Genomic DNA, 25,770 nt, shown 5'->3' on the forward strand with positions numbered 1-25,770 from the left:
CGATGGGAGCAGTTTTATAATAAAGGGAGAAAGAAGGGCTGGATACGCTGTTGTCACTTTGGAAGGAGAAATCGAAGCAAGATCGCTACCAGCAAATACATCCGCCCAGAAAGCAGAACTGATTGCTTTAACCCGGGCTCTGGAATTATCAGAGGGAAAACGGACTAATGTGTTTACAGATTCAAAATACGCCTTTGGGGTTATACATGCCCATGGCGCAATTTGGAAAGAAAGAGGATTGCTATCTTCTCAAGGGAATCCTATAAAATACAGTAAGGAGATTATGAGACTACTCAAAGCAGTTAATAAACCCAAAGAAATAGCAGTAACGCATTGCAAAGCGCACCAGTCCGGACAGACTGACATAGTTAAAGGGCACAAAAGGGCCGATGAGGCTGCAAAAAGGGCAGCATTATCCGTGTCGGTGGCAGCCTTAGTTCCAGAAAGAATGTTAAAAATGGAAATTCCAGTATACACTGAAAAAGAAAATAAATTAGCAGAAATACTGAAATGCATAAAAACTCCCAAAGGATGGTAGGTGACATCTACTGGACAATGTGTGGTAACTTTGCCGATAATGAAGAAGCTGATGAAGCAAATACATGATAGCACCCACATGGGAGCCGAGGCACTGGTTGAAACAGTTAAAAGATTTGCTGTGGGAGTCAGTATGCTAATAATTGTAAAGGGTATTACACAAAAATGTGAAATCTGTCTTAGAAATAATCCCAAGGTTCAGAAGAAGCCCCCCCCCAGGGGAAGTAAAAAGGGCCTTCATGCCTGGGGATTACTGGCAAATTGATTTTTCTGAATTACCAAGATGTAATGGATATAAATATTTGTTGGTAATTGTTGACACCTTTTCAGGATGGCCTGAGGCTTTCCCGTGTCGTACCAATAAAGCCAGGGAAGTAGTAAAAATGTTATTCAAAGAAATTATACCAAGATTTGGGGTACCAGAAGGGTTTTCTTCAGATAGGGGACCTCATTTTATAGCAGAAATAGTACAGCAAATCTCAAAAATACTACAAATTAAATGGGACTTACATACCCCCTGGAGGCCACAATCCAGTGGAAAAGTGGAAAGAATGAATCAAACAATTAAGAGACAGGTAGGAAAATGGTGTCAGGAGACTCAGATGAAATGGACTGATGTTTTACCTCTGGCATTATTAAGAATCAGAATAACCCCAAGGGTTAGGGAGAAAGTTAGTCCATTTGAGATACTGTATGGTAAACCTTACACTGTAAATCTAACTGGAAATGAAATTCAAATGCACGTTAAGGGCGATCAAATTTTAAGTGATTATCTCTTGTCTATGGCAAAGGTTCTTACTTCTCTCCGTAGGTACATCCAGTTAAGATCTCCTGTACTTTTAGATTCACCTGTACATTCATTCCAGCCGGGAGATCAAGTGTATCTTCGGACCTGGAAGGATGAGCCATTGGCAGAAAAGTGGAGAGGACCGTATCTTGTACTGCTAACAACAAATACTGCTGTGAAACTGCAGGGAATTGATTCCTGGATCCACTACACCCGAGTGAAAGCAGTACCTCGAGAGACGTGGAAAGCTGAACAAGTTCAACCTTTAAAGCTGAAAATATATAAAGATATATGAGTTGTATTGGAAGCGAATCGGTTTTAAATTTGGATTGTACGCAGGGAAGAATTGCTTTAATCTGTTTGTTAGGAATAGGGTTAATATTGTTGTTATGGTATCTGTGTAAAAATAATGTTCTCCTTAATAACCAGGGGAGAAATGTGGTGGTTAGCTTTTCTAGGTTGCCTGAGCCAAACAATTAAAAGGAATCAGGAAGGATTTTGGGGTCACAATCTCCATTTGGAAGTAATTACGAAATCTATGAAGATAGTTAACCAGAGGGATTGCTGGGTGTGTACCCACTTCCCTGAACGTTCCAACAAGGGCTTCCCCCTAATTGGAGTGCCTCTTAATTTTTCCTTTATGGAATTTATGAAACAGATAAGAAATGATAGTGATCAAACGAAATATGATGAAACAACCGAACAGGAATGGGAAGTCCAGAGTGTGACAGGAGATTATTATCAATGTATCCGAAGATGTAATAATAGTAATAGATGGTGGGAGAAAACTGTACTTTATGGAAAGCAACCGATCAACTGCAGTGGAGCCATTAAGGTAGGAGGTTATAAAGATAGCTCTCATATACCTGAAATAGGTTATAAGTGGCCAAGTAAGGAACTAAATGGGTGGCGTGTTCCAAAAGGTAGTGGATGGTATTGGTTGTGTGGGAACAAGGCACGAAAAGTGCTACCTCCTAATTGGTCAGGGAGGTGTACTTTAGGGGCAATAATCCCTAATGTTACTATAAGAAAAGAATTGGGTAATAAATATCAAAAATCCTGGCTAAGAACATTCATGAGGAGACAAAAGAGGGTCAGTAATCCTTTAATAGATCGACCTACTAGGTTTCAGTCATTCGTAAGGTGGCTGTTTCCACAACTGGGAGTGAGTGAACTTGAAAAAGCAATAGTAAATATTTCAGCAGTTATTGAAAAAAATAGGGAATAAAACCTCTGATGCCACTGCAGCTTTACAAGAGGAGGTTTCAGAAATTGCTAAAATAAGTACCCAAAACAGGATGGCTCTAGATATGTTATTGGCATCTCAGGGAGGAGTATGTACAGTAATAAATACTAGTTGCTGTGTATATGTGGATCAAAGCGGGAGAATTTCTACCGATCTAAATGAAATCTGGAAGCAGACTGAAATCTTACATGGGGTTCAGAAAGATGATACTTCTTTCGGATTTGAAGAAACATGGAAATGGTTGACTTCCTGGTTCCCTGATGTGAGCTCATGGGTTAAAAAATGTTTAACAATTTTGGGAATGGTGCTAGTAGTTTTTGTATGCGTTAATGTAGTGATTCAATGCATATCCAAGTGTTTTACAAAATTAATATGGGAAAGATTTTAAAAGAGTGAGACTAATATGAAAATGATCACAGAAGTCTCAAAGGGGGGAATTGTTACAAGACAACTCTGAGAAGCTCAGAAAGAATGTTTGAAGTAGGTAGATTTGGATAACTTCTATCTTAGATAGAAGTTGCTTAGCCTGAGTAGCCGCACACTTGCTTAGCATGAGTAGCTAAATTTGCTGAAGCCTTAGGCCGCGCTCCTAGTTCGGTAAGAAAGGGCCTCAGAGCTGGTGCAGGCTGGAAAGATAAGGGAGTTACAAGCAGTCTGCATTCCTGTGCCCCACTCTCCGAAAGGGAGGATGCCAAGGCTGAGAAATAAGGCCTGTTTGGGCGCCAGGACCTTGGGAAGCAAAGCTTCCTCGCACTGTTGAAACAGTGCTGATTAAGGGGTCTGGATTATGTCTTCTTCCTCAGGGCCTTGGGAGATAACACCTACTGTACCTGCTGGGGCAGTGTTAATTGACCAGGACCTTGAGGAGCAGGGGTGGGATCCAGGGAATGAAGAAATCACTAACCAATCAGTGTAAAAGGGAAAGTCGTAAATCTGGCAATTTGTGTGTATAAATGCTACTTGAAAAGTTGGGGGGGTGTGCTTGATTTGTGGGAAACCACCGAGCACCCAGGCTTGCGCAACTCTGAAATAAATAAACAAATGTCTCTCCTGAGTGTGTAATTACTGGCTCATTGCACACCGGGCAACGAATCCGCTTTTCGGACAACAGTTTTCTGGCGACCCAGGTGGGACTCTCACTGTAAAGCCTTGCCCGGATCGTCTTGCCAGTGCCGGCGGGGAGACACTGCTCATCGGACTCCAGCGCGCACCGACCGTTTTGTTCGGGGACTCCGTGAGCACTCTCCCTGGTCGGAACAGGTAAGCGGCTCAAAGGTGCAACGCAGTAATTATTAAGAGACATTGCATAAAGGGTATGATACAAGGGTAATTGGTTGTGGTAACCAAAGGTAAGCTTTGTACACGTTTGGACAGTGACGACTGGAGTGTACGAAAGCGTAATTGGTAAGAACGTTCTTTTAAGGGTAATAATATGGGAACAGGACAATCTGTGGGGGTATCCTCCTGTTCTCCTTTAGGATGCATCCTGAAACATTGGAGTAAGTTTGGTGGGAATCCTTTAACAAGGAGAAAATTAAAGGAATACTGTACTCAGTGGTGGCCAATGTATAAACTGGAGGATGAGGAAAAATGGCCAGAAATGGGAACGCTAAACTATAATACAATCTTGCAACTTACGTTGTTTTGCAGAAGACAGAACAAATGGGATGAGGTCCCATATGTAGATTTGTTCTTCTCTCTGAGAAATGATCATGAAACTAGAAAAAAATGTAAGCTATTGATCTCTGACTCAAATGTGTTAATGATGATGGGAAACAAAGAGAAAATGCCTCGGTGTTGCTCTGCTTGTAGCATTGGGAAAAGATGTTTAGAAGTGGGTGATGAGGAAGAGGATGTACAATTATTGGTCTCTCCGGAAAGAGATCAAGATAGTGTCGATAGCAGAAAGAAGGGAAGTGAGGCATGTAGCCCGATTGCAGGCAGAACTCGGGCTACTCGGGCTCAACAAAACCCCGCGATTCAGGCTCCGCTGCGTCAAGCAGTCGGACCAGACGGGATGCCTGTGTATGTGAAGGTCCCTTTTTCAACTACAGATGTAATGAATTGGAAGGAGTCTGCCGGGTCGTACCGAGAAAATCCAGAGAAGATGTATCAATCCTTTAAAATGATAATTGAGAATCATAATCCAGATTGGCAGGATTTACAGGTGCTTTTAAATACTTTGCTTGCACCTGAGGAGAAAAGAATGGTATTAGACAAAGCTCAAGAGGAGAATAAAAGCCAAAATGCTAGAGACGGACCAGACCGTTTTATGCCGGCCCAGGAACCGGGTTGGGATCAAAACACAGGGGCAGGCAGGTTAATGACTAAACAGTACCAACAGTTAATATTATATGGGGTAAAGCATGGAGTACCCAGGCCCAAAAATATTGCAAAACTATATCAAGTCGCACAGGGTAAGAATGAGGATCCCTCTGCATTTTACGAGCGGTTATGTGAAACTGCCCGAAAATGCACAGACTTGGATCCCGAGGACGAAGCAAATAAAATGACTTTTACTACATTATTTGTAGGACAATCAGCACCAGATATAAGGAGAAAGCTTCAGAAAGTAGATGGTATGTCGGGGATGTCAATATCGCAATTAATAGAAATTGCATATAAGGTGTACCATAACAGGGAAGAAGTAGAGAGAAAGGAAAAACAAAAGGAGAAACTGAAAGATAAGAGGCAAAATGCTGCAATCTTGGCAGCTGCATTTGCCCGGGCACAAACTCCCTCTCAGGGAAGGGGTTTTCTGAAAGGACAAGGACGTGGAAGAGGGCATAGAGTAGGAGGGAATTGGGGAAATAGAATTCCGCTAAGGAGAGATCAGTGTGCAATTTGCAGGGGGAAGGGGCACTGGAAAAATGAGTGCCCGAAGAGACAATCAGATCATTGGAAACCTCAGTCTGCATCTGTTCCAGAGGCAGATTTGCTCATGATTGGTACAGAGGATTCAGACTGATGGGGACCGGGGGTTGAGGAATTGGATTCCCCAGCCGAACCCCTGGTTTCAGTAAAGCTGGGGAACAAAACAGTTAAATTTTTAGTAGACACTGGAGCAACATATTCAGTACTAAATAGCTGTAAGGGACCAATGAGTAAATTCTCTATGCCAGTAATTGGGGCCACGGGAAAGCGAGAGGTCAAACCTTTCTTTCAACCAATTAAATGTGAAATAGGAAACAGGGTGTTAACACATGAATTCTTCTATATGCCAGAATGCCCATTACCCCTAATGGGGAGGGATTTACTGAATAAACTGGGGGCACAGATAACCTTTGATCAAAACAAAGTTAAGGTGCACATTCCACAAAGTAACGCCTGGAAGGCACAAGCATATATGTTGCAGAAAGCACTGGATTCCGAACAGGTGGAGGATGGACCAAGCGAAATTCCCTCTGAAGTAATGGACGCAGTAGTCCCTTTTGTGTGGGCAATGGAGAAATCTGGAAAAGCCAGATGTGCAGAACCGGTAAAGGTGGAATTAAAACAAGAAGCTAAACCGGTAAGGCGCATCTTTATTACCACTTCATGAAGAGGGGAGGTTGGCTCATGACTGTCTGCAAACTATTGAGCGAGTATATTCCAGCCGTCCAGATTTGAGAGATATTGCAGAATCCGGACTGGGAATTATTTACCGATGGGAGCAGTTTTATAATAAAGGGAGAAAGAAGGGCTGGATACGCTGTTGTCACTTTGGAAGGAGAAATCGAAGCAAGATCGCTACCAGCAAATACATCCGCCCAGAAAGCAGAACTGATTGCTTTAACCCGGGCTCTGGAATTATCAGAGGGAAAACGGACTAATGTGTTTACAGATTCAAAATACGCCTTTGGGGTTATACATGCCCATGGCGCAATTTGGAAAGAAAGAGGATTGCTATCTTCTCAAGGGAATCCTATAAAATACAGTAAGGAGATTATGAGACTACTCAAAGCAGTTAATAAACCCAAAGAAATAGCAGTAACGCATTGCAAAGCGCACCAGTCCGGACAGACTGACATAGTTAAAGGGCACAAAAGGGCCGATGAGGCTGCAAAAAGGGCAGCATTATCCGTGTCGGTGGCAGCCTTAGTTCCAGAAAGAATGTTAAAAATGGAAATTCCAGTATACACTGAAAAAGAAAATAAATTAGCAGAAATACTGAAATGCATAAAAACTCCCAAAGGATGGTAGGTGACATCTACTGGACAATGTGTGGTAACTTTGCCGATAATGAAGAAGCTGATGAAGCAAATACATGATAGCACCCACATGGGAGCCGAGGCACTGGTTGAAACAGTTAAAAGATTTGCTGTGGGAGTCAGTATGCTAATAATTGTAAAAGGTATTACACAAAAATGTGAAATCTGTCTTAGAAATAATCCCAAGGTTCAGAAGAAGCCCCCCCCAGGGGAAGTAAAAAGGGCCTTCATGCCTGGGGATTACTGGCAAATTGATTTTTCTGAATTACCAAGATGTAATGGATATAAATATTTGTTGGTAATTGTTGACACCTTTTCAGGATGGCCTGAGGCTTTCCCGTGTCGTACCAATAAAGCCAGGGAAGTAGTAAAAATGTTATTCAAAGAAATTATACCAAGATTTGGGGTACCAGAAGGGTTTTCTTCAGATAGGGGACCTCATTTTATAGCAGAAATAGTACAGCAAATCTCAAAAATACTACAAATTAAATGGGACTTACATACCCCCTGGAGGCCACAATCCAGTGGAAAAGTGGAAAGAATGAATCAAACAATTAAGAGACAGGTAGGAAAATGGTGTCAGGAGACTCAGATGAAATGGACTGATGTTTTACCTCTGGCATTATTAAGAATCAGAATAACCCCAAGGGTTAGGGAGAAAGTTAGTCCATTTGAGATACTGTATGGTAAACCTTACACTGTAAATCTAACTGGAAATGAAATTCAAATGCATGTTAAGGGCGATCAAATTTTAAGTGATTATCTCTTGTCTATGGCAAAGGTTCTTACTTCTCTCCGTAGGTACATCCAGTTAAGATCTCCTGTACTTTTAGATTCACCTGTACATTCATTCCAGCCGGGAGATCAAGTGTATCTTCGGACCTGGAAGGATGAGCCATTGGCAGAAAAGTGGAGAGGACCGTATCTTGTACTGCTAACAACAAATACTGCTGTGAAACTGCAGGGAATTGATTCCTGGATCCACTACACCCGAGTGAAAGCAGTACCTCGAGAGACGTGGAAAGCTGAACAAGTTCAACCTTTAAAGCTGAAAATATATAAAGATATATGAGTTGTATTGGAAGCGAATCGGTTTTAAATTTGGATTGTACGCAGGGAAGAATTGCTTTAATCTGTTTGTTAGGAATAGGGTTAATATTGTTGTTATGGCATCTGTGTAAAAATAATGTTCTCCTTAATAACCAGGGGAGAAATGTGGTGGTTAGCTTTTCTAGGTTGCCTGAGCCAAACAATTAAAAGGAATCAGGAAGGATTTTGGGGTCACAATCTCCATTTGGAAGTAATTACGAAATCTATGAAGATAGTTAACCAGAGGGATTGCTGGGTGTGTACCCACTTCCCTGAACGTTCCAACAAGGGCTTCCCCCTAATTGGAGTGCCTCTTAATTTTTCCTTTATGGAATTTATGAAACAGATAAGAAATGATAGTGATCAAACGAAATATGATGAAACAACCGAACAGGAATGGGAAGTCCAGAGTGTGACAGGAGATTATTATCAATGTATCCGAAGATGTAATAATAGTAATAGATGGTGGGAGAAAACTGTACTTTATGGAAAGCAACCGATCAACTGCAGTGGAGCCATTAAGGTAGGAGGTTATAAAGATAGCTCTCATATACCTGAAATAGGTTATAAGTGGCCAAGTAAGGAACTAAATGGGTGGCGTGTTCCAAAAGGTAGTGGATGGTATTGGTTGTGTGGGAACAAGGCACGAAAAGTGCTACCTCCTAATTGGTCAGGGAGGTGTACTTTAGGGGCAATAATCCCTAATGTTACTATAAGAAAAGAATTGGGTAATAAATATCAAAAATCCTGGCTAAGAACATTCATGAGGAGACAAAAGAGGGTCAGTAATCCTTTAATAGATCGACCTACTAGGTTTCAGTCATTCGTAAGGTGGCTGTTTCCACAACTGGGAGTGAGTGAACTTGAAAAAGCAATAGTAAATATTTCAGCAGTTATTGAAAAAAATAGGGAATAAAACCTCTGATGCCACTGCAGCTTTACAAGAGGAGGTTTCAGAAATTGCTAAAATAAGTACCCAAAACAGGATGGCTCTAGATATGTTATTGGCATCTCAGGGAGGAGTATGTACAGTAATAAATACTAGTTGCTGTGTATATGTGGATCAAAGCGGGAGAATTTCTACCGATCTAAATGAAATCTGGAAGCAGACTGAAATCTTACATGGGGTTCAGAAAGATGATACTTCTTTCGGATTTGAAGAAACATGGAAATGGTTGACTTCCTGGTTCCCTGATGTGAGCTCATGGGTTAAAAAATGTTTAACAATTTTGGGAATGGTGCTAGTAGTTTTTGTATGCGTTAATGTAGTGATTCAATGCATATCCAAGTGTTTTACAAAATTAATATGGGAAAGATTTTAAAAGAGTGAGATTAATATGAAAATGATCATAGAAGTCTCAAAGGGGGGAATTGTTACAAGACAACTCTGAGAAGCTCAGAAAGAATGTTTGAAGTAGGTAGATTTGGATAACTTCTATCTTAGATAGAAGTTGCTTAGCCTGAGTAGCCGCACACTTGCTTAGCATGAGTAGCTAAATTTGCTGAAGCCTTAGGCCGCGCTCCTAGTTCGGTAAGAAAGGGCCTCAGAGCTGGTGCAGGCTGGAAAGATAAGGGAGTTACAAGCAGTCTGCATTCCTGTGCCCCACTCTCCGAAAGGGAGGATGCCAAGGCTGAGAAATAAGGCCTGTTTGGGCGCCAGGACCTTGGGAAGCAAAGCTTCCTCGCACTGTTGAAACAGTGCTGATTAAGGGGTCTGGATTATGTCTTCTTCCTCAGGGCCTTGGGAGATAACACCTACTGACCCGGCTGGGGCAGTGTTAATTGACCAGGACCTTGAGGAGCAGGGGTGGGATCCAGGGAATGAAGAAATCACTAACCAATCAGTGTAAAAGGGAAAGTCGTAAATCTGGCAATTTGTGTGTATAAATGCTACTTGAAAAGTTGGGGGGGTGTGCTTGATTTGTGGGAAACCACCGAGCACCCAAGCTTGCGCAACTCTGAAATAAATAAACAAATGTCTCTCCTGAGTGTGTAATTATTGGCTCATTGCACATCGGGCAACGAATCCGCTTTTCGGACAACAGTTTTCTGGCGACCCAGGTGGGACTCTCACTGTAAAGCCTTGCCCGGATCGTCTTGCCAGTGCCGGCGGGGAGACACTGCTCATCGGACTCCAGCGCGCACCGACCGTTTTGTTCGGGGACTCCGTGAGCACTCTCCCTGGTCGGAACAGGTAAGCGGCTCAAAGGTGCAACGCAGTAATTATTAAGAGACATTGCATAAAGGGTATGATACAAGGGTAATTGGTTGTGGTAACCAAAGGTAAGCTTTGTACACGTTTGGACAGTGACGACTGGAGTGTACGAAAGCGTAATTGGTAAGAACGTTCTTTTAAGGGTAATAATATGGGAACAGGACAATCTGTGGGGGTATCCTCCTGTTCTCCTTTAGGATGCATCCTGAAACATTGGAGTAAGTTTGGTGGGAATCCTTTAACAAGGAGAAAATTAAAGGAATACTGTACTCAGTGGTGGCCAATGTATAAACTGGAGGATGAGGAAAAATGGCCAGAAATGGGAACGCTAAACTATAATACAATCTTGCAACTTACGTTGTTTTGCAGAAGACAGAACAAATGGGATGAGGTCCCATATGTAGATTTGTTCTTCTCTCTGAGAAATGATCATGAAACCAGAAAAAAATGTAAGCTATTGATCTCTGACTCAAATGTGTTAATGATGATGGGAAACAAAGAGAAAATGCCTCGGTGTTGCTCTGCTTGTAGCATTGGGAAAAGATGTTTAGAAGTGGGTGATGAGGAAGAGGATGTACAATTATTGGTCTCTCCGGAAAGAGATCAAGATAGTGTCGATAGCAGAAAGAAGGGAAGTGAGGCATGTAGCCCGATTGCAGGCAGAACTCGGGCTACTCGGGCTCAACAAAACCCCGCGATTCAGGCTCCGCTGCGTCAAGCAGTCGGACCAGACGGGATGCCTGTGTATGTGAAGGTCCCTTTTTCAACTACAGATGTAATGAATTGGAAGGAGTCTGCCGGGTCGTACCGAGAAAATCCAGAGAAGATGTATCAATCCTTTAAAATGATAATTGAGAATCATAATCCAGATTGGCAGGATTTACAGGTGCTTTTAAATACTTTGCTTGCACCTGAGGAGAAAAGAATGGTATTAGACAAAGCTCAAGAGGAGAATAAAAGCCAAAATGCTAGAGACGGACCAGACCGTTTTATGCCGGCCCAGGAACCGGGTTGGGATCAAAATACAGGGGCAGGCACGTTAATGACTAAACAGTACCAACAGTTAATATTATATGGGGTAAAGCATGGAGTACCCAGGCCCAAAAATATTGCAAAACTATATCAAGTCGCACAGGGTAAGAATGAGGATCCCTCTGCATTTTACGAGCGGTTATGTGAAACTGCCCGAAAATGCACAGACTTGGATCCCGAGGACGAAGCAAATAAAATGACTTTTACTACATTATTTGTAGGACAATCAGCACCAGATATAAGGAGAAAGCTTCAGAAAGTAGATGGTATGTCGGGGATGTCAATATCGCAATTAATAGAAATTGCATATAAGGTGTACCATAACAGGGAAGAAGTAGAGAGAAAGGAAAAACAAAAGGAGAAACTGAAAGATAAGAGGCAAAATGCTGCAATCTTGGCAGCTGCATTTGCCCGGGCACAAACTCCCTCTCAGGGAAGGGGTTTTCTGAAAGGACAAGGACGTGGAAGAGGGCATAGAGTAGGAGGGAATTGGGGAAATAGAATTCCGCTAAGGAGAGATCAGTGTGCAATTTGCAGGGGGAAGGGGCACTGGAAAAATGAGTGCCCGAAGAGACAATCAGATCATTGGAAACCTCAGTCTGCATCTGTTCCAGAGGCAGATTTGCTCATGATTGGTACAGAGGATTCAGACTGATGGGGACCGGGGGTTGAGGAATTGGATTCCCCAGCCAAACCCCTGGTTTCAGTAAAGCTGGGGAACAAAACAGTTAAATTTTTAGTAGACACTGGAGCAACATATTCAGTACTAAATAGCTGTAAGGGACCAATGAGTAAATTCTCTATGCCAGTAATTGGGGCCACGGGAAAGCGAGAGGTCAAACCTTTCTTTCAACCAATGAAATGTGAAATAGGAAACAGGGTGTTAACACATGAATTCTTCTATATGCCAGAATGCCCATTACCCCTAATGGGGAGGGATTTACTGAATAAACTGGGGGCACAGATAACCTTTGATCAAAACAAAGTTAAGGTGCACATTCCACAAAGTAACGCCTGGAAGGCACAAGCATATATGTTGCAGAAAGCACTGGATTCCGAACAGGTGGAGGATGGACCAAGCGAAATTCCCTCTGAAGTAATGGACGCAGTAGTCCCTTTTGTGTGGGCAATGGAGAAATCTGGAAAAGCCAGATGTGCAGAACCGGTAAAGGTGGAATTAAAACAAGAAGCTAAACCGGTAAGGCGCATCTTTATTACCACTTCATGAAGAGGGGAGGTTGGCTCATGACTGTCTGCAAACTATTGAGCGAGTATATTCCAGCCGTCCAGATTTGAGAGATATTGCAGAATCCGGACTGGGAATTATTTACCGATGGGAGCAGTTTTATAATAAAGGGAGAAAGAAGGGCTGGATACGCTGTTGTCACTTTGGAAGGAGAAATCGAAGCAAGATCGCTACCAGCAAATACATCCGCCCAGAAAGCAGAACTGATTGCTTTAACCCGGGCTCTGGAATTATCAGAGGGAAAACGGACTAATGTGTTTACAGATTCAAAATACGCCTTTGGGGTTATACATGCCCATGGCGCAATTTGGAAAGAAAGAGGATTGCTATCTTCTCAAGGGAATCCTATAAAATACAGTAAGGAGATTATGAGACTACTCAAAGCAGTTAATAAACCCAAAGAAATAGCAGTAACGCATTGCAAAGCGCACCAGTCCGGACAGACTGACATAGTTAAAGGGAACAAAAGGGCCGATGAGGCTGCAAAAAGGGCAGCATTATCCGTGTCGGTGGCAGCCTTAGTTCCAGAAAGAATGTTAAAAATGGAAATTCCAGTATACACTGAAAAAGAAAATAAATTAGCAGAAATACTGAAATGCATAAAAACTCCCAAAGGATGGTAGGTGACATCTACTGGACAATGTGTGGTAACTTTGCCGATAATGAAGAAGCTGATGAAGCAAATACATGATAGCACCCACATGGGAGCCGAGGCACTGGTTGAAACAGTTAAAAGATTTGCTGTGGGAGTCAGTATGCTAATAATTGTAAAGGGTATTACACAAAAATGTGAAATCTGTCTTAGAAATAATCCCAAGGTTCAGAAGAAGCCCCCCCCAGGGGAAGTAAAAAGGGGCTTCATGCCTGGGGATTACTGGCAAATTGATTTTTCTGAATTACCAAGATGTAATGGATATAAATATTTGTTGGTAATTGTTGACACCTTTTCAGGATGGCCTGAGGCTTTCCCGTGTCGTACCAATAAAGCCAGGGAAGTAGTAAAAATGTTATTCAAAGAAATTATACCAAGATTTGGGGTACCAGAAGGGTTTTCTTCAGATAGGGGACCTCATTTTATAGCAGAAATAGTACAGCAAATCTCAAAAATACTACAAATTAAATGGGACTTACATACCCCCTGGAGGCCACAATCCAGTGGAAAAGTGGAAAGAATGAATCAAACAATTAAGAGACAGGTAGGAAAATGGTGTCAGGAGACTCAGATGAAATGGACTGATGTTTTACCTCTGGCATTATTAAGAATCAGAATAACCCCAAGGGTTAGGGAGAAAGTTAGTCCATTTGAGATACTGTATGGTAAACCTTACACTGTAAATCTAACTGGAAATGAAATTCAAATGCACGTTAAGGGCGATCAAATTTTAAGTGATTATCTCTTGTCTATGGCAAAGGTTCTTACTTCTCTCCGTAGGTACATCCAGTTAAGATCTCCTGTACTTTTAGATTCACCTGTACATTCATTCCAGCCGGGAGATCAAGTGTATCTTCGGACCTGGAAGGATGAGCCATTGGCAGAAAAGTGGAGAGGACCGTATCTTGTACTGCTAACAACAAATACTGCTGTGAAACTGCAGGGAATTGATTCCTGGATCCACTACACCCGAGTGAAAGCAGTACCTCGAGAGACGTGGAAAGCTGAACAAGTTCAACCTTTAAAGCTGAAAATATATAAAGATATATGAGTTGTATTGGAAGCGAATCGGTTTTAAATTTGGATTGTACGCAGGGAAGAATTGCTTTAATCTGTTTGTTAGGAATAGGGTTAATATTGTTGTTATGGCATCTGTGTAAAAATAATGTTCTCCTTAATAACCAGGGGAGAAATGTGGTGGTTAGCTTTTCTAGGTTGCCTGAGCCAAACAATTAAAAGGAATCAGGAAGGATTTTGGGGTCACAATCTCCATTTGGAAGTAATTACGAAATCTATGAAGATAGTTAACCAGAGGGATTGCTGGGTGTGTACCCACTTCCCTGAACGTTCCAACAAGGGCTTCCCCCTAATTGGAGTGCCTCTTAATTTTTCCTTTATGGAATTTATGAAACAGATAAGAAATGATAGTGATCAAACGAAATATGATGAAACAACCGAACAGGAATGGGAAGTCCAGAGTGTGACAGGAGATTATTATCAATGTATCCGAAGATGTAATAATAGTAATAGATGGTGGGAGAAAACTGTACTTTATGGAAAGCAACCGATCAACTGCAGTGGAGCCATTAAGGTAGGAGGTTATAAAGATAGCTCTCATATACCTGAAATAGGTTATAAGTGGCCAAGTAAGGAACTAAATGGGTGGCGTGTTCCAAAAGGTAGTGGATGGTATTGGTTGTGTGGGAACAAGGCACGAAAAGTGCTACCTCCTAATTGGTCAGGGAGGTGTACTTTAGGGGCAATAATCCCTAATGTTACTATAAGAAAAGAATTGGGTAATAAATATCAAAAATCCTGGCTAAGAACATTCATGAGGAGACAAAAGAGGGTCAGTAATCCTTTAATAGATCGACCTACTAGGTTTCAGTCATTCGTAAGGTGGCTGTTTCCACAACTGGGAGTGAGTGAACTTGAAAAAGCAATAGTAAATATTTCAGCAGTTATTGAAAAAAATAGGGAATAAAACCTCTGATGCCACTGCAGCTTTACAAGAGGAGGTTTCAGAAATTGCTAAAATAAGTACCCAAAACAGGATGGCTCTAGATATGTTATTGGCATCTCAGGGAGGAGTATGTACAGTAATAAATACTAGTTGCTGTGTATATGTGGATCAAAACGGGAGAATTTCTACCGATCTAAATGAAATCTGGAAGCAGACTGAAATCTTACATGGGGTTCAGAAAGATGATACTTCTTTCGGATTTGAAGAAACATGGAAATGGTTGACTTCCTGGTTCCCTGATGTGAGCTCATGGGTTAAAAAATGTTTAACAATTTTGGGAATGGTGCTAGTAGTTTTTGTATGCGTTAATGTAGTGATTCAATGCATATCCAAGTGTTTTACAAAATTAATATGGGAAAGATTTTAAAAGAGTGAGATTAATATGAAAATGATCATAGAAGTCTCAAAGGGGGGAATTGTTACAAGACAACTCTGAGAAGCTCAGAAAGAATGTTTGAAGTAGGTAGATTTGGATAACTTCTATCTTAGATAGAAGTTGCTTAGCCTGAGTAGCCGCACACTTGCTTAGCATGAGTAGCTAAATTTGCTGAAGCCTTAGGCCGCGCTCCTAGTTCAGTAAGAAAGGGCCTCAGAGCTGGTGCAGGCTGGAAAGATAAGGGAGTTACAAGCAGTCTGCATTCCTGTGCCCCACTCTCCGAAAGGGAGGATGCCAAGGCTGAGAAATAAGGCCTGTTTGGGCGCCAGGACCTTGGGAAGCAAAGCTTCCTCGCACTGTTGAAACAGTGCTGATTAAGGGGTCTGGATTATGTCTTCTTCCTCAGGGCCTTGGGAGATAACACCTACTGACCCGGCTGGGGCAGTGTTAATTGACCAGGACCTTGAGGAGCAGGGGTGGGATCCAGGGAATGAAGAAATCACTAACCAATCAGTGTAAAAGGGAAAGTCGTAAATCTGGCAATTTGTGTGTATAAATGCTACTTGAAAAGTTGGGGGGGTGTGCTTGATTTGTGGGAAACCACCGAGCACCCAAGCTTGCGCAACTCTGAAATAAATAAACAAATGTCTCTCCTGAGTGTGTAATTACTGGCTCATTGCACACCGGGCAACGAATCCGCTTTTCGGACAACAGTTTTCTGGCGACCCAGGTGGGACTCTCACTGTAAAGCCTTGCCCGGATCGTCTTGCCAGTGCCGGCGGGGAGACACTGCTCATCGGACTCCAGCGCGCACCGACCGTTTTGTTCGGGGACTCCGTGAGCACTCTCCCTGGTCGGAACAGGTAAGCGGCTCAAAGGTGCAACGCAGTAATTATTAAGAGACATTGCATAAAGGGTATGATACAAGGGTAATTGGTTGTGGTAACCAAAGGTAAGCTTTGTACACGTTTGGACAGTGACGACTGGAGTGTACGAAAGCGTAATTGGTAAGAACGTTCTTTTAAGGGTAATAATATGGGAACAGGACAATCTGTGGGGGTATCCTCCTGTTCTCCTTTAGGATGCATCCTGAAACATTGGAGTAAGTTTGGTGGGAATCCTTTAACAAGGAGAAAATTAAAGGAATACTGTACTCAGTGGTGGCCAATGTATAAACTGGAGGATGAGGAAAAATGGCCAGAAATGGGAACGCTAAACTATAATACAATCTTGCAACTTACGTTGTTTTGCAGAAGACAGAACAAATGGGATGAGGTCCCATATGTAGATTTGTTCTTCTCTCTGAGAAATGATCATGAAACTAGAAAAAAAATGTAAGCTATTGATCTCTGACTCAAATGTGTTAATGATGATGGGAAACAAAGAGAAAATGCCTCGGTGTTGCTCTGCTTGTAGCATTGGGAAAAGATGTTTAGAAGTGGGTGATGAGGAAGAGGATGTACAATTATTGGTCTCTCCGGAAAGAGATCAAGATAGTGTCGATAGCAGAAAGAAGGGAAGTGAGGCATGTAGCCCGATTGCAGGCAGAACTCGGGCTACTCGGGCTCAACAAAACCCCGCGATTCAGGCTCCGCTGCATCAAGCAGTCGGACCAGACGGGATGCCTGTGTATGTGAAGGTCCCTTTTTCAACTACAGATGTAATGAATTGGAAGGAGTCTGCCGGGTCGTACCGAGAAAATCCAGAGAAGATGTATCAATCCTTTAAAATGATAATTGAGAATCATAATCCAGATTGGCAGGATTTACAGGTGCTTTTAAATACTTTGCTTGCACCTGAGGAGAAAAGAATGGTATTAGACAAAGCTCAAGAGGAGAATAAAAGCCAAAATGCTAGAGACGGACCAGACCGTTTTATGCCGGCCCAGGAACCGGGTTGGGATCAAAACACAGGGGCAGGCAGGTTAATGACTAAACAGTACCAACAGTTAATATTATATGGGGTAAAGCATGGAGTACCCAGGCCCAAAAATATTGCAAAACTATATCAAGTCGCACAGGGTAAGAATGAGGATCCCTCTGCATTTTACGAGCGGTTATGTGAAACTGCCCAAAAATGGACAGACTTGGATCCCGAGGACGAAGCAAATAAAATGACTTTTACTACATTATTTGTAGGACAATCAGCACCAGATATAAGGAGAAAGCTTCAGAAAGTAGATGGTATGTCGGGGATGTCAATATCGCAATTAATAGAAATTGCATATAAGGTGTACCATAACAGGGAAGAAGTAGAGAGAAAGGAAAAACAAAAGGAGAAACTGAAAGATAAGAGGCAAAATGCTGCAATCTTGGCAGCTGCATTTGCCCGGGCACAAACTCCCTCTCAGGGAAGGGGTTTTCTGAAAGGACAAGGACGTGGAAGAGGGCATAGAGTAGGAGGGAATTGGGGAAATAGAATTCCGCTAAGGAGAGATCAGTGTGCAATTTGCAGGGGGAAGGGGCACTGGAAAAATGAGTGCCCGAAGAGACAATCAGATCATTGGAAACCTCAGTCTGCATCTGTTCCAGAGGCAGATTTGCTCATGATTGGTACAGAGGATTCAGACTGATGGGGACCGGGGGTTGAGGAATTGGATTCCCCAGCCAAACCCCTGGTTTCAGTAAAGCTGGGGAACAAAACAGTTAAATTTTTAGTAGACACTGGAGCAACATATTCAGTACTAAATAGCTGTAAGGGACCAATGAGTAAATTCTCTATGCCAGTAATTGGGGCCACGGGAAAGCGAGAGGTCAAACCTTTCTTTCAACCAATTAAATGTGAAATAGGAAACAGGGTGTTAACACATGAATTCTTCTATATGCCAGAATGCCCATTACCCCTAATGGGGAGGGATTTACTGAATAAACTGGGGGCACAGATAACCTTTGATCAAAACAAAGTTAAGGTGCACATTCCACAAAGTAACGCCTGGAAGGCACAAGCATATATGTTGCAGAAAGCACTGGATTCCGAACAGGTGGAGGATGGACCAAGCGAAATTCCCTCTGAAGTAATGGACGCAGTAGTCCCTTTTGTGTGGGCAATGGAGAAATCTGGAAAAGCCAGATGTGCAGAACCGGTAAAGGTGGAATTAAAACAAGAAGCTAAACCGGTAAGGCGCATCTTTATTACCACTTCATGAAGAGGGGAGGTTGGCTCATGACTGTCTGCAAACTATTGAGCGAGTATATTCCAGCCGTCCAGATTTGAGAGATATTGCAGAATCCGGACTGGGAATTATTTACCGATGGGAGCAGTTTTATAATAAAGGGAGAAAGAAGGGCTGGATACGCTGTTGTCACTTTGGAAGGAGAAATCGAAGCAAGATCGCTACCAGCAAATACATCCGCCCAGAAAGCAGAACTGATTGCTTTAACCCGGGCTCTGGAATTATCAGAGGGAAAACGGACTAATGTGTTTACAGATTCAAAATACGCCTTTGGGGTTATACATGCCCATGGCGCAATTTGGAAAGAAAGAGGATTGCTATCTTCTCAAGGGAATCCTATAAAATACAGTAAGGAGATTATGAGACTACTCAAAGCAGTTAATAAACCCAAAGAAATAGCAGTAACGCATTGCAAAGCGCACCAGTCCGGACAGACTGACATAGTTAAAGGGAACAAAAGGGCCGATGAGGCTGCAAAAAGGGCAGCATTATCCGTGTCGGTGGCAGCCTTAGTTCCAGAAAGAATGTTAAAAATGGAAATTCCAGTATACACTGAAAAAGAAAATAAATTAGCAGAAATACTGAAATGCATAAAAACTCCCAAAGGATGGTAGGTGACATCTACTGGACAATGTGTGGTAACTTTGCCGATAATGAAGAAGCTGATGAAGCAAATACATGATAGCACCCACATGGGAGCCGAGGCACTGGTTGAAACAGTTAAAAGATTTGCTGTGGGAGTCAGTATGCTAATAATTGTAAAGGGTATTACACAAAAATGTGAAATCTGTCTTAGAAATAATCCCAAGGTTCAGAAGAAGCCCCCCCCAGGGGAAGTAAAAAGGGGCTTCATGCCTGGGGATTACTGGCAAATTGATTTTTCTGAATTACCAAGATGTAATGGATATAAATATTTGTTGGTAATTGTTGACACCTTTTCAGGATGGCCTGAGGCTTTCCCGTGTCGTACCAATAAAGCCAGGGAAGTAGTAAAAATGTTATTCAAAGAAATTATACCAAGATTTGGGGTACCAGAAGGGTTTTCTTCAGATAGGGGACCTCATTTTATAGCAGAAATAGTACAGCAAATCTCAAAAATACTACAAATTAAATGGGACTTACATACCCCCTGGAGGCCACAATCCAGTGGAAAAGTGGAAAGAATGAATCAAACAATTAAGAGACAGGTAGGAAAATGGTGTCAGGAGACTCAGATGAAATGGACTGATGTTTTACCTCTGGCATTATTAAGAATCAGAATAACCCCAAGGGTTAGGGAGAAAGTTAGTCCATTTGAGATACTGTATGGTAAACCTTACACTGTAAATCTAACTGGAAATGAAATTCAAATGCACGTTAAGGGCGATCAAATTTTAAGTGATTATCTCTTGTCTATGGCAAAGGTTCTTACTTCTCTCCGTAGGTACATCCAGTTAAGATCTCCTGTACTTTTAGATTCACCTGTACATTCATTCCAGCCGGGAGATCAAGTGTATCTTCGGACCTGGAAGGATGAGCCATTGGCAGAAAAGTGGAGAGGACCGTATCTTGTACTGCTAACAACAAATACTGCTGTGAAACTGCAGGGAATTGATTCCTGGATCCACTACACCCGAGTGAAAGCAGTACCTCGAGAGACGTGGAAAGCTGAACAAGTTCAACCTTTAAAGCTGAAAATATATAAAGATATATGAGTTGTATTGGAAGCGAATCGGTTTTAAATTTGGATTGTACGCAGGGAAGAATTGCTTTAATCTGTTTGTTAGGAATAGGGTTAATATTGTTGTTATGGCATCTGTGTAAAAATAATGTTCTCCTTAATAACCAGGGGAGAAATGTGGTGGTTAGCTTTTCTAGGTTGCCTGAGCCAAACAATTAAAAGGAATCAGGAAGGATTTTGGGGTCACAATCTCCATTTGGAAGTAATTACGAAATCTATGAAGATAGTTAACCAGAGGGATTGCTGGGTGTGTACCCACTTCCCTGAACGTTCCAACAAGGGCTTCCCCCTAATTGGAGTGCCTCTTAATTTTTCCTTTATGGAATTTATGAAACAGATAAGAAATGATAGTGATCAAACGAAATATGATGAAACAACCGAACAGGAATGGGAAGTCCAGAGTGTGACAGGAGATTATTATCAATGTATCCGAAGATGTAATAATAGTAATAGATGGTGGGAGAAAACTGTACTTTATGGAAAGCAACCGATCAACTGCAGTGGAGCCATTAAGGTAGGAGGTTATAAAGATAGCTCTCATATACCTGAAATAGGTTATAAGTGGCCAAGTAAGGAACTAAATGGGTGGCGTGTTCCAAAAGGTAGTGGATGGTATTGGTTGTGTGGGAACAAGGCACGAAAAGTGCTACCTCCTAATTGGTCAGGGAGGTGTACTTTAGGGGCAATAATCCCTAATGTTACTATAAGAAAAGAATTGGGTAATAAATATCAAAAATCCTGGCTAAGAACATTCATGAGGAGACAAAAGAGGGTCAGTAATCCTTTAATAGATCGACCTACTAGGTTTCAGTCATTCGTAAGGTGGCTGTTTCCACAACTGGGAGTGAGTGAACTTGAAAAAGCAATAGTAAATATTTCAGCAGTTATTGAAAAAAATAGGGAATAAAACCTCTGATGCCACTGCAGCTTTACAAGAGGAGGTTTCAGAAATTGCTAAAATAAGTACCCAAAACAGGATGGCTCTAGATATGTTATTGGCATCTCAGGGAGGAGTATGTACAGTAATAAATACTAGTTGCTGTGTATATGTGGATCAAAACGGGAGAATTTCTACCGATCTAAATGAAATCTGGAAGCAGACTGAAATCTTACATGGGGTTCAGAAAGATGATACTTCTTTCGGATTTGAAGAAACATGGAAATGGTTGACTTCCTGGTTCCCTGATGTGAGCTCATGGGTTAAAAAATGTTTAACAATTTTGGGAATGGTGCTAGTAGTTTTTGTATGCGTTAATGTAGTGATTCAATGCATATCCAAGTGTTTTACAAAATTAATATGGGAAAGATTTTAAAAGAGTGAGATTAATATGAAAATGATCATAGAAGTCTCAAAGGGGGGAATTGTTACAAGACAACTCTGAGAAGCTCAGAAAGAATGTTTGAAGTAGGTAGATTTGGATAACTTCTATCTTAGATAGAAGTTGCTTAGCCTGAGTAGCCGCACACTTGCTTAGCATGAGTAGCTAAATTTGCTGAAGCCTTAGGCCGCGCTCCTAGTTCAGTAAGAAAGGGCCTCAGAGCTGGTGCAGGCTGGAAAGATAAGGGAGTTACAAGCAGTCTGCATTCCTGTGCCCCACTCTCCGAAAGGGAGGATGCCAAGGCTGAGAAATAAGGCCTGTTTGGGCGCCAGGACCTTGGGAAGCAAAGCTTCCTCGCACTGTTGAAACAGTGCTGATTAAGGGGTCTGGATTATGTCTTCTTCCTCAGGGCCTTGGGAGATAACACCTACTGACCCGGCTGGGGCAGTGTTAATTGACCAGGACCTTGAGGAGCAGGGGTGGGATCCAGGGAATGAAGAAATCACTAACCAATCAGTGTAAAAGGGAAAGTCGTAAATCTGGCAATTTGTGTGTATAAATGCTACTTGAAAAGTTGGGGGGGTGTGCTTGATTTGTGGGAAACCACCGAGCACCCAAGCTTGCGCAACTCTGAAATAAATAAACAAATGTCTCTCCTGAGTGTGTAATTACTGGCTCATTGCACACCGGGCAACGAATCCGCTTTTCGGACAACAGTTTTCTGGCGACCCAGGTGGGACTCTCACTGTAAAGCCTTGCCCGGATCGTCTTGCCAGTGCCGGCGGGGAGACACTGCTCATCGGACTCCAGCGCGCACCGACCGTTTTGTTCGGGGACTCCGTGAGCACTCTCCCTGGTCGGAACAGGTAAGCGGCTCAAAGGTGCAACGCAGTAATTATTAAGAGACATTGCATAAAGGGTATGATACAAGGGTAATTGGTTGTGGTAACCAAAGGTAAGCTTTGTACACGTTTGGACAGTGACGACTGGAGTGTACGAAAGCGTAATTGGTAAGAACGTTCTTTTAAGGGTAATAATATGGGAACAGGACAATCTGTGGGGGTATCCTCCTGTTCTCCTTTAGGATGCATCCTGAAACATTGGAGTAAGTTTGGTGGGAATCCTTTAACAAGGAGAAAATTAAAGGAATACTGTACTCAGTGGTGGCCAATGTATAAACTGGAGGATGAGGAAAAATGGCCAGAAATGGGAACGCTAAACTATAATACAATCTTGCAACTTACGTTGTTTTGCAGAAGACAGAACAAATGGGATGAGGTCCCATATGTAGATTTGTTCTTCTCTCTGAGAAATGATCATGAAACTAGAAAAAAAATGTAAGCTATTGATCTCTGACTCAAATGTGTTAATGATGATGGGAAACAAAGAGAAAATGCCTCGGTGTTGCTCTGCTTGTAGCATTGGGAAAAGATGTTTAGAAGTGGGTGATGAGGAAGAGGATGTACAATTATTGGTCTCTCCGGAAAGAGATCAAGATAGTGTCGATAGCAGAAAGAAGGGAAGTGAGGCATGTAGCCCGATTGCAGGCAGAACTCGGGCTACTCGGGCTCAACAAAACCCCGCGATTCAGGCTCCGCTGCATCAAGCAGTCGGACCAGACGGGATGCCTGTGTATGTGAAGGTCCCTTTTTCAACTACAGATGTAATGAATTGGAAGGAGTCTGCCGGGTCGTACCGAGAAAATCCAGAGAAGATGTATCAATCCTTTAAAATGATAATTGAGAATCATAATCCAGATTGGCAGGATTTACAGGTGCTTTTAAATACTTTGCTTGCACCTGAGGAGAAAAGAATGGTATTAGACAAAGCTCAAGAGGAGAATAAAAGCCAAAATGCTAGAGACGGACCAGACCGTTTTATGCCGGCCCAGGAACCGGGTTGGGATCAAAACACAGGGGCAGGCAGGTTAATGACTAAACAGTACCAACAGTTAATATTATATGGGGTAAAGCATGGAGTACCCAGGCCCAAAAATATTGCAAAACTATATCAAGTCGCACAGGGTAAGAATGAGGATCCCTCTGCATTTTACGAGCGGTTATGTGAAACTGCCCAAAAATGGACAGACTTGGATCCCGAGGACGAAGCAAATAAAATGACTTTTACTACATTATTTGTAGGACAATCAGCACCAGATATAAGGAGAAAGCTTCAGAAAGTAGATGGTATGTCGGGGATGTCAATATCGCAATTAATAGAAATTGCATATAAGGTGTACCATAACAGGGAAGAAGTAGAGAGAAAGGAAAAACAAAAGGAGAAACTGAAAGATAAGAGGCAAAATGCTGCAATCTTGGCAGCTGCATTTGCCCGGGCACAAACTCCCTCTCAGGGAAGGGGTTTTCTGAAAGGACAAGGACGTGGAAGAGGGCATAGAGTAGGAGGGAATTGGGGAAATAGAATTCCGCTAAGGAGAGATCAGTGTGCAATTTGCAGGGGGAAGGGGCACTGGAAAAATGAGTGCCCGAAGAGACAATCAGATCATTGGAAACCTCAGTCTGCATCTGTTCCAGAGGCAGATTTGCTCATGATTGGTACAGAGGATTCAGACTGATGGGGACCGGGGGTTGAGGAATTGGATTCCCCAGCCAAACCCCTGGTTTCAGTAAAGCTGGGGAACAAAACAGTTAAATTTTTAGTAGACACTGGAGCAACATATTCAGTACTAAATAGCTGTAAGGGACCAATGAGTAAATTCTCTATGCCAGTAATTGGGGCCACGGGAAAGCGAGAGGTCAAACCTTTCTTTCAACCAATTAAATGTGAAATAGGAAACAGGGTGTTAACACATGAATTCTTCTATATGCCAGAATGCCCATTACCCCTAATGGGGAGGGATTTACTGAATAAACTGGGGGCACAGATAACCTTTGATCAAAACAAAGTTAAGGTGCACATTCCACAAAGTAACGCCTGGAAGGCACAAGCATATATGTTGCAGAAAGCACTGGATTCCGAACAGGTGGAGGATGGACCAAGCGAAATTCCCTCTGAAGTAATGGACGCAGTAGTCCCTTTTGTGTGGGCAATGGAGAAATCTGGAAAAGCCAGATGTGCAGAACCGGTAAAGGTGGAATTAAAACAAGAAGCTAAACCGGTAAGGCGCATCTTTATTACCACTTCATGAAGAGGGGAGGTTGGCTCATGACTGTCTGCAAACTATTGAGCGAGTATATTCCAGCCGTCCAGATTTGAGAGATATTGCAGAATCCGGACTGGGAATTATTTACCGATGGGAGCAGTTTTATAATAAAGGGAGAAAGAAGGGCTGGATACGCTGTTGTCACTTTGGAAGGAGAAATCGAAGCAAGATCGCTACCAGCAAATACATCCGCCCAGAAAGCAGAACTGATTGCTTTAACCCGGGCTCTGGAATTATCAGAGGGAAAACGGACTAATGTGTTTACAGATTCAAAATACGCCTTTGGGGTTATACATGCCCATGGCGCAATTTGGAAAGAAAGAGGATTGCTATCTTCTCAAGGGAATCCTATAAAATACAGTAAGGAGATTATGAGACTACTCAAAGCAGTTAATAAACCCAAAGAAATAGCAGTAACGCATTGCAAAGCGCACCAGTCCGGACAGACTGACATAGTTAAAGGGAACAAAAGGGCCGATGAGGCTGCAAAAAGGGCAGCATTATCCGTGTCGGTGGCAGCCTTAGTTCCAGAAAGAATGTTAAAAATGGAAATTCCAGTATACACTGAAAAAGAAAATAAATTAGCAGAAATACTGAAATGCATAAAAACTCCCAAAGGATGGTAGGTGACATCTACTGGACAATGTGTGGTAACTTTGCCGATAATGAAGAAGCTGATGAAGCAAATACATGATAGCACCCACATGGGAGCCGAGGCACTGGTTGAAACAGTTAAAAGATTTGCTGTGGGAGTCAGTATGCTAATAATTGTAAAAGGTATTACACAAAAATGTGAAATCTGTCTTAGAAATAATCCCAAGGTTCAGAAGAAGCCCCCCCCAGGGGAAGTAAAAAGGGCCTTCATGCCTGGGGATTACTGGCAAATTGATTTTTCTGAATTACCAAGATGTAATGGATATAAATATTTGTTGGTAATTGTTGACACCTTTTCAGGATGGCCTGAGGCTTTCCCGTGTCGTACCAATAAAGCCAGGGAAGTAGT

The sequence above is a fragment of the Dromaius novaehollandiae genome, chromosome 6 (assembly GCF_036370855.1).
Source record: "Dromaius novaehollandiae isolate bDroNov1 chromosome 6, bDroNov1.hap1, whole genome shotgun sequence".
NCBI lineage: Eukaryota > Metazoa > Chordata > Aves > Casuariiformes > Dromaiidae > Dromaius > Dromaius novaehollandiae.